At 33.6% G+C, this 10852-nt stretch overlaps 1 pseudogene; it reads left to right on the forward strand.

Moving 5' to 3' along the window:
• Window positions 1–400: 400 nt before the first annotated feature.
• On the forward strand, window positions 401–10505 carry LOC100804595 (fanconi-associated nuclease 1 homolog; annotated as a pseudogene).
• Window positions 10506–10852: the final 347 nt, after the last annotated feature.

Consider the following 10852-nt stretch of genomic DNA (forward strand, 5'->3'; position numbering starts at 1 on the left):
AAATATCGAAAAGTTTAAAATTTGTCTTTAAAATTTTTGGTATATTTTTTGTCCTCATAAAATTGAAATTTGTTGTTTTTTGTTCTAGAGTTAAGCTTTGACGAATTTAATCCTGAGGGTTTGATGTGTGTCCACTAAAAAATTGGACACATGGAACTATGTCACTAACTTGCACCCAAATATCACTCCCTCACCATTTGTGACCAACCACCATCCTATTCATCTTCTCCACATAGCGTTGTCACCTGCACCATCTCCTCCACCACGCACTACTACCTACACGAGCCATCCTATGTGTCACCAATCCTAATGCCACCAAATTTGATGGTGGTGTTTGGTTGGTGTGGGTTGTGGCTTGTAGTGGAGGAAGTGATGTAGGTGGTGGCATGATGTGAATGAGATGGATAAGGTGGTGGTTGATTGCACGGTGGAGAAAGTTGTGCAAGTGGTGGCACGACGGGTGGTGGCTCTTATAGGTTTGGGAGAAAGGAGTATTTTGCAAAAAAAAAAAATTCTAACATTTGTAGCGGTTTTTATTATAATTTTTTTACGGTTTTTAACCCTTGGAAATTGCATTTTATAATTTTAAAAAATGCTATATAGGCTTAGATTTGTCTAAGCCTAGTTTCAGGCTGAAAACAACACATTTCAATTTGATGAGAGTGAAAAACATACCAAAAATTTTGTAGGGTCGAATTTTGAATTTTTTGATATTTATAGAGACAAAAAACATATTTTAGCATTCTTTATTTGAGGCGGTACTCGATGAATTTTCTTGACATATCTTGCTTTTTTGTCTCGTGACATCTTTATTATTTATATATTTACTTAATAAAATGAGTGTATTGATATGATAAACAAAAATTTAGTTAAAAATAGTAATATTTTTAAGAATTAAAGTTTATGGTTTTCGGAAAGTGTTGGATGATGGGTTAGACTTGAATGTGAACAACATACTTTATAATGTACTTTCTACTATGGATTAATATTAATATTTATTGAAAATTAAAAAATATAAGGAAAATTAATTAAATAAAAGGTGAGACTTATACTCTATTTTCTTATTTCACACAATCCAAGAACTTCAATAAATAAGGGAAGAAGTCTGTAGGAAAGCTATCCGAAGATAGGACTTTCCTCTAAGGCAACCAAAGCCTTTAGCTACTCAACTACTTGAGCTCATTCAATACCAGGCAAGCATTCATTGGCTACCAAAGCTACTCAGATCAGATCTTGGCTTCCTAACTCCTTTAATAGGAGTGCGTATGAGAGAATTATTGGGAATAAATTTGTATGTCCACGATTCAAGTTATCATGTAATCAATTCTAATTTTAATAATAAAGTATTATTTTATTTTCATTGTCATATTTTACTATTTGATTAAATGGTCTATTTGATAATGTCCTTGATTAAAATTAAAGACTTGTTATTATAATAGAGATTATGATAATGAGAAATAAATTTGTTCTAATTTTAATTTAAATCGTTCTTGATTATAGGATTATTGTAAATAGGATATGAATAATTCGGATAGATTAATATATATGTGATAGTATTTATTGAATAAATATTAATATATCTCATTTATTAATTTGCATATATAAATGAATCACATGTTGATGTGATCATTGAACTGACCCAATTGAAATTTTCTAATGATTAAAATTTATCATAAACTGTCAATAGAAAATTCTCAAGAAGAGGTATAATAACTTTCTTTGATCTAAGATTGTCATAGTAATTAACATGTTAGTTGTTGTATTTTGATTTCGGACACCTAATGCTTTAGAGTATTTGTTGAATGGATATTGGATATGATTAAATACCTGTAGAATTAATGATTAATCAAGAAGAAATTCATCAACTCGGTAATGAGTTTGAGCTCTATGAATAAAATTATATCCTGGCCAGGAAAATTAAATGAAAGAAGAAATGAGTTTCTTAAGTAATTATGAGTTAACTTAAAAGGGTTTGACAGTAATACCATACTTTAGAGTTAACCCAGAGCCGTAAAGATGGAATAAATTATTACATTATTCTTCTAATTGTTCTTCTTGAAAGTAAAATGCTACTTCATACTATCAGGATGTTAAGGAGTGTTGCTAAATGTCTACCTTGATTAGTATATTAATTTGATTGATATATTATCGGCTTAGTATTGAACCTACAGGGTCACATACAAACGAGTGTTGTTCTCTCTGTTAAAGAAATTATTTTAATATTTGATGATTAATTAAATTAGAGAATTTAATATGATCAAATGATTAATTGATTTCAAAAAGGTGGAATATTATTATATTTTTGCTAGTATGGAACATATAAATAATATGAAAGATTTGGTGGAAGAAAAGAAACAAATGAATATGAATTTGAAATTTGGGTTGAAAAGATGACTAGGTACAAGTCTGACTTGGTCAATTATTATTTCAAGTTTAATTGTTAAATGGTTAGCAATATAAGATAACAAGAAATAATATAGCTTAAAAAGGATACTATCAATAATGATTTTGATTTAATTAGAAATTTGGCCTTAACGTACTATAAATAGAGTCTTTAGCTATATGATGAAACGATCCCCGATATCACACGTAGAGTCTTCACATTGAAGAATTTTTATGCTTCAAGAGCTCATTAACAAGTACATTTTTAATATGTCATCTCTTTATAATATAATTTAAATATAAAATAGACCATTTTATTCTATGTATTTTTGAACACCATTTATCCTACAAGAATCATGTTCAAGAGAACTACAAGAAATTTGTAATTCTTAATAAATTTTAACCAATAATAAATTTTAGCTTTCATGATTGTTTCCAAATTTGTTAGTGTTGCTGTAAGAGCTGATATAGCTCAGATTTCGTTCCCAAGGGCCTTTTAGTTCCTCTTGGGGTGTAATTCAACAAAAAAGAGAAAAATCCAAACTCCAAAATCCAAAATTAGAATCTCAATTGAATCCTACATGCCAAATTGAAATCCTGAATCAAACATGTTCTTCATACTTTCATCTCTATTTGTTTTAGTCACGAAACAAATCATGAAGTAATAACCTACATCCCAAATAGATCTATAGAATATTTAATTTTTATTGAACGGTTGGGTTCCAAATGCTAATTGTTTTTGTTTTGCATTTCATTATCTTGGTTAGTGCTTAGTTCATGTTGATCCCAAAATTGTTAAGTTCATATTTTTTTTTTAATTTCTATTTTTTTAGTGTAAGCCGTATCTAGGTCAATGTAGGTGAACATAACGGCACAATATAGTGCAATATTTCTTCTGTTTGCATTAGGCCTGGAGTTCGTCCAAGTTATAAATTTTTATATTTATTTTTGTCACATAAATTTATTATTTATTATTTTAAAATTTAATTTACCGTTGAATAAGCATTTTAAAAAATCATGTATTTAATTTCAAGTCATGATTAATATTAAAATTTTATTGGTCAACAAATAAACATTTAATAATTAGATCCAAGTTACATATATTATAAAATTAAAATTAAATTACTCATTTGATCTATAATTTATATTTTGTAGTATATTTTCATATTTATGAATTTGGGTCTTGGCTTTCCTTTTTTCTTTTCCTGATAAAAACAAAAAACAGAGTACTTGACTTAAATTTCATTTACCGAGTAATAAAATGGTGAACGGGGCGGAGATCAGATATGTTTGGTTTATATTTTTATTTTTTATTTTTCATTTTTTGAAAATTATTTTCATGTTTAAAAGATTAAAATTCTGGAAATATGTTTGGTTTGACTTTTTGTTTTCTGTTTTCATGAAATAAAAATACTGAAAATTTATGATAGATTAAGTCTTGTTTTTTTGTATTTTTAGATTTGCTTAAAATTATATTTATTATCACCCTAGTTTCCATTTTACGGGAGATGGAGTTTCTGTTTTCAACTAAAAACACTGATAATCAAAATTTATTATTTCATTATCTGATTATTTCCTGCTTTCATTTTTACTAAAAATTCAAACAAATACGTTTTCATCACCGTTTTTTCTATTTTTAGGGAAAATAAAAACAGAAATGAACCAAATCAAACGTTTCATGATTTCCCTCTCTTTTCCTTTCTGCAGTTTGCGGCAATGGTCCTTAGCGGCAGAGAAAGCTTGATTCGATTAATCGGCAAACGGAGACGCTTCCTTCCCAATCGCCACTCTATCCTCTCCGATCCCAACCCTAACCCTAACCCTAACCCGGTATCGCATCGCGTCTCTTCTAATCTCTTCCTTTCTGCTTATATTTTAAGTGACTGACACATCCTCTTCGTTTTTCAGGCTGTTGAACAACCACTGCAACGACGTACAATGCCCTGTTTGCGGCCGCAACCTTCCCGGTGACAACCACCACATCAACTCTCATCTCGGTATGTATGCACTTGACGTGATTCACATATAGTATATTATATATTCTCTCTTGTTTCAATGTTTTTTTCTTTGCACTTTCTCATCTCAATTTACACACTTTCAGATGCATGTCTCTCTCAATCAACACCAGCAACAAAACGAAAGTTCTCCCAACGCACCCTCCTTCAGTTAAACTTCACCCTATCCAATTCCAAACCCAAATTTCACAATCTCACTCACGACAGTAACACTTCTCCCGTTCCGCCGCCCCAGCACAACGAGTCTGAAGAAGAAGAACAAGTCCCTGAAGCTCACGAGACCGATCTTGATTCTACAATTAGTACCACTTCCTCATCTTCCTTGCCATCAAACAATGGGGTGCCTGGCATCACGCTTGAAACATTCATTGTTGGCCGTAAATACACTGATAATCCCGAAGAAATATGTGCTGGTACTGCCATCTCTCTTTTGAGGGACCCTCAAAATGTTAAGGACCTCAATGCCATTAAGGTTCATTTCCTTTTGCCTCTGTAATACTAATAGTGATATCTTCCGTATGTATTTTCACGGAGCTCATTGTTGCTCTTGGTTTAGGTTGTTTCTGTAGATGCTGTGTGCTACAAGTCATTAGGTTTTATCCCCCATGAGCTAGCACAATGCCTATCACCTCTTATTGACAACTATGGCCTTGGATTTCAGGTATTAAAAAGTTTAACCTGATAATGAGTTTATGTATTTATGTTCCTTTATCACTTTTCCTATGCTTTTACTTATGTCAAATGGATAGTTTAGGTTGAACAAACACAGAACATCATTTTTAAATGTGTAAGGGTCCTCATCATTTTTATATTTGGAACTTGTTTCAGGGACACGTTACTTCTGTTCCAAAACATTCTCTTGATATTGTTCCAATTCAGATTACGTGCCACAGAACATCAGATGGTGAAAGCAAATATGCTGACGAGACCTTTAAATGCTTATGGAAAAATGCTCAATGTGTTGTTGAATTTGCTAGCAGGAGTCCTCCTTCATCTGTAAAGTATCAGCTGAATTTTTGTCTTATGCTACTAGAAGTGTGAAGAAATAATATTCACCTTCTGACGGAAGATGAAAAAACCTATATGGGTATTAATACTCGTGACTTTTATGTTCTTTAATTTTTTATCAGATATTTCAAACAATGTCTCATCTATGGTTTTGATTGGACAGAGTCATTCACTTTACTCTCAAATGACTGTCAGAGGCTTTTTATCCAGCTACACACTAGAAAAGGTTATTTGAATACTTGAAATTTAACTTGTTGGCAAATTTATTTTTCATGCCCGTTGTCTGCCGTGAGGCACTAAAATTGGTACAGTGCCATATTACCTACATCCCAAGTGTAGATACTGGTTATTTATGTCATGGCAGTGCCAGTTGTCTCTGAAAGATTGTGTTATAGTGCATCTGGGTATCTAAAAGCAATTATTCCATTTATATCCTAGTAGAAAGCATAGTGTGCCAAGTGTTATAACTTAAAATGTCTATTGGTTAAAATTTTGATTTTACTGATCTAGCTAGTAATCTTTTAAATTGTTTCTTATTTTAGAGTTGATATACATTGGGTTTTCATGAGGGACCTTGGTTTCACGTGTCTAGTATATCATATCCTGAAATAGTGGATACTCAAAAGGCAGTCAAGGGCCTAGCTGGTAATTCAATATAATTAGTAAGGTTTACTTTTTTCTTTCTCTGAAAATATAATTTGATTTCTTGTTGTTAAACCTTATTCCACCTTTGTAACCTGTAGCTTTGGTATGATCATATTGCAGAGAATGAATACATACATTCTATTGAAGATGCAAATCAACCATGTGAGAGTAATGTGAATGATATCTTGAATGTCCTCAGCGTCTCTGAGTTGCATGAAATTTGGTGCATTTTGCTTAAAAAGGTTAGAATGAATTCAATTTCTAGTTTCTGGGTGATATATATTTTCATATGAAACTTCATTATGAATGGATTGCACTAGTTGTGCAAATAATGTTTTTCTTGGAGTTTTTCATAGCATGTAGTTGACCTTACTTTGTGTACAAGTTGCATGCTCCATGAGTTTGTAACCTGGGTGTCAATTTCCTTTTGTTATTATATAATATTTGTTTCCTTTAATACACCTTAAGTGATATGAATTTACTCGTGAAATCTATCACGGACAAATTTATTATCTGTTGAAGGTTCTGAGTTTATTGTTTGTTACTTTGCTTCAAGATAAGTTATTGAAGTTGCCATGTTGGGCAATAAAGTTAGTTGATGTTCAGTGCCTACCCATTAGGTTATGACTCTTTTTTTTGTTCTTTTTTGAATTAAATGCAAAACATTAGAATATTATATCATTGCCTTTTAGTTTTAGAAAAAGACGAGTTTAGTAGGATTTGCTTTTGTTTTTTTGATGAATGACTCCCCATCCCTTTTTCTCTCTTTTGGTTTACTTTTTTTCTTAGTTTGTTTTCCTTATATAGGAGAGAGCATATGTCTTCTTATCGTAAGTGAGTGGAGCATTTTTGATGGATCCTTCTAAAGTTGGTTGTATCCATAGTAGATGCTCCTAAATTAATGATTGGCTTCTGATGACTACATAGTAAGAGACATGCTGTGTGGACAGATACGGGCCAAACAATTGAACATTTTTTTTCTTTCTCTTTATAAACATAGATGTGCATAAAGTAATCATAAACCAATGGTAATGCATTTCATGTGTTTGCCTCTCCTTGAGTCCTTGTCGATTCTCTTATGAGCTAGCTATTGAATTTGGTATATTCTATTAATGTTCTAGAGTGGCGGTCACCAGATGAAGAAGCAGCATCTGATTTCATCTATTCTTTTTACTGGTGCTAGCGTACTATGGTATTAAATTTTTAGTTGTGCTTTTATGATTTGTGGAGTCAAATAGTCTTTTATTTAATACTTGGTTCATGTATGCAGGCCACAACTATCAACTATGATTTTGGATAGAACTGTTTTCTGTATTAGGATTTCTTCGAAAGCTGAATCTCTTATGTGGCGTATTGAGGTGCCTCTTTGACTTTTACTGCTTATGTTGATTAAAGGATTCAGCTAAATTGGGTAGTAGTTAGATCTGATGTAAATGATATTCCTTTTGCAGAGACTTTTCTTCTTAAATGGAGAACAGGATCTCTCGTCCTTTCTACTTGTTGATATGGGAAAAATAGTGTATCCAGCTTACAACTGCATAATATCAGAACCAATTTTCTCAAATCGCAATAATCTGCTCTCTTATGAAGAGGTATGTGTCCAAGTTCAGAGATTTTAATAGTCTTTTGTTCCTCCTTCCATGTGTGACATTAGGTTTTCAGGCCATTGAAGTTGCACAAATTATGGATGAAGCTCTTGATGCAAACAAAACTGACGTGGTATTAAGGTGCATAAAGATAGCTGAATCCTGTGTATCTACTGATTTTCCCATCCAGTGCTCAACTTCTGAATCAGTATCTTCAATTCGTCGTGTATTTACAGCATCATGGGTATACTCCAAAGTGGTCACAGTAGGGATTTCCTTCCTTGAGCGGGAGCGCAGGTATGGAATTTTTTGGTATATATACTTCTTTAAATATTGGTAGAATGAATACATAATGACCTGACACATCCTCTTCTACTGCAACCCTGGCCGAAACAAATAACGTATTGATTTATTGACTCCAGTTCTGCACAACTCATGTCCTTGCACCTTTTCATCCCTCAATCAACCTTCATTAGTGGATTTATTTGCCATGTTTAGTGAAATAACTTCACATATAAAAGATGAACTCTAGATCCTGCTCCTAATTGACTGAACTTCAGTGATGATATTATCCTTCCATATAGCTCTAGCTCAAAATATTTTGTCCAATATGATTCTATATTTGATGTTTAGAAAGCACGTCTTTGATATGCTTCTTTAAATGGATGTGGGATATCCGATTGCTTGTGGTCCAGCTTCTTGAATGAATATTACATTTCTTAATTCATAAAATACACTGATGCAGCAGCATCACTTGTGCTCATACCTCATAGTTACCTGGTTTCTATTTATGTACAAATAGACAGAGCTTATATATTTGCTTACATGGGCAAGTTATCACCATTTCAGTTTTTTATCTCGTGCACTACAGATATTGGAGAAGTGACGTTTGTTTCTCAGGTACATTGATGCTATTAACTTACTCAAATGGCTGCTAAATGTTTTCACTTGCGATGTAAAAAGAGGATATTGGACACTGAGGTTATCGGTTGACTTGGAGTACCTGGGCTGCACTAATGAGAGCCTTCAAATAGCTGAAAATGGGTTGCTGGATCCATGGATACGTGCTGGTTCAAGAATGGCACTGCAAAGGCGGGTTCTTCACCTAGGAAAACAACCAAGGCACTGGAATGTTCCTAGTTTTTCTAGGTCTGCATTGCGGAAGATCCCTGAGGCAAATTACTTTATTGTTTTATGATTCCATGATTCTCACTTCTGATTAGCTTGTGTCCTTTTCTTGTCAAATTGATATTACTGATTTTCTTTAACATTATGGCCATCTCATTGTGGCTGGTGATGATTCCGGTTTTTGTTCAAGGAAGACCATTGAATTCTGAATTGGGAGAAAAGAATAGGTACTACAATGAAGAGGGGAAGCAATGTGGAGTGGAAGAACTTGCTTTGCATTACTATGCAAGGGATGGAGGTGGATGGCTAGGTGTCCATGCAGAGAGTGGCATATGGTTAACCATTTTTGGGCTTCTTATGTGGGATGTCATATATGCTGATGTGCCAAATGTCTTCTATACTAGATTTCAGGTACATTTTTTAGTGAGTAATTAACCTCCTATCTCAGCTTTCAACTCTGCTGCATTAATATATTCCCTGTATGTGTCATGGGATGTTATGAAATAAAACTTTCTAAGGTTCATGTATAGATTGTTGACAAAGATAATTTTCATGGTTTCCTTTTCCTTTTTTTAACCCTAGTCCCCCTTCCATTGTTCCTCTAGTTACTTGTGTAGTCAAGTCTTTTTGACCAATGCTTATGGTTCAATCCTTGTCAAGTAGTCATTTGCATTGTCCAGGAGTCAAGCCAAGGGCTCTAGTATGAGGGGGGCATGTTACATATATAAACCATTCACCTGATGTCTTCATTTGATATCAGCTGCTCTTTATGTTGATTAATTTTCCTTTTTCCTTTTACTTAATAGGGTTAAAAAAATAACTTTTATTGATAGGAGACTCCTACTTTGTGTTTGATTATAACCAGTTATATACATTCATTGTAATTTTACTTATCTGTCTTTGAATTTACAGAATGCTCCTTTAGATTTCGGTACTGATAGCTTTTATACTGTGAGAAAGAGTAGCATAGAATCCCCCATCTGCAGCAAATATGTGATGGCATGGCTGAGGAGTTTCTTATTAAGTCATGGGAAACACATATCGGAACAGCATGTAGAGGAGTTAATTGGGACTGCCATCCTTTAGATGAGCTTCATGCTATTGTTACTTGTGTTGGGGGAATTTGTTTGGCATCTCTCTGCAAACTTCTGGCTCAAGACTACCGGAGCTGGTCTAGTGGAATGCCAGATTTGCTGCTATGGCGTTTCCATGGAGAATACAGCGGTGAAGCCAAGCTTGTTGAAGTGAAAGGCCCCAAGGACCGACTCTCTGAGCAGCAGAGAGCATGGCTATTGCTGCTTATGGATAGTGGATTTACGATTGAGGTTTGCAAAGTGAAACCTTTGTAGAGATCTACACAAATCATTACAAGTTGCTTAAAACTACTGCAGATATTGAAGTTCATTGCTCTGGCAAATTTTTCATCACGAGAGGAATTCACTTTGATGAAGTTCGTTATTCATTTACAAGCATTACTCCTGGAAAGAGGAACTGTTCTATACCAAAAATGAACTACTCTAGACTGAAAGCGATAGGAGCCCCGCCAGAAGATAGAGTCAATGAACTAATGACGTATTGGAGCCCAAATCAAAATACAATCATGCTTTTATGCTTGCACTTGCTGATTCTTCATTCAATTAATCTCCTTATCATGTCTTAATTTAATGTATGTTAAGAGAGGCTAATCTTGTGTAAATTAAATTCTTTGTCCATAAATGATAATGAATAGTAATGTCAATCTCAATCGCACGAGTTATCTGGAACTGGAACAACCCCCACGACCCCAAAACAAGTGACCGTTTTCAACTCGTTTCTCTGTCAAAACTCTGTAGGACTACAGATTCCCGTCAATTGCTACGGTAAACATAATTTACGTTGTTGATTTTTCATTTGATTTTTTTTTTTTGTTTTTGGGGGGGGGGGGGGGGGGGGGGGTTGGTCAACAAAAGCTTTTTTTTTTTTTTTTCCATCGATTTGGTTTTTGCCGTTGACGTTTCGTAAATTGATGAATATATAATAGGAAACTTTTGATTGTGGTTTGTGGCATGCCTTCACTTTTTGAATGAGCATGTTCCTTTCGTCCAAAAA

This window comes from Glycine max, chromosome 8 (assembly GCF_000004515.6).
Source record: "Glycine max cultivar Williams 82 chromosome 8, Glycine_max_v4.0, whole genome shotgun sequence".
NCBI classification, from domain to species: Eukaryota; Viridiplantae; Streptophyta; class Magnoliopsida; order Fabales; family Fabaceae; genus Glycine; species Glycine max.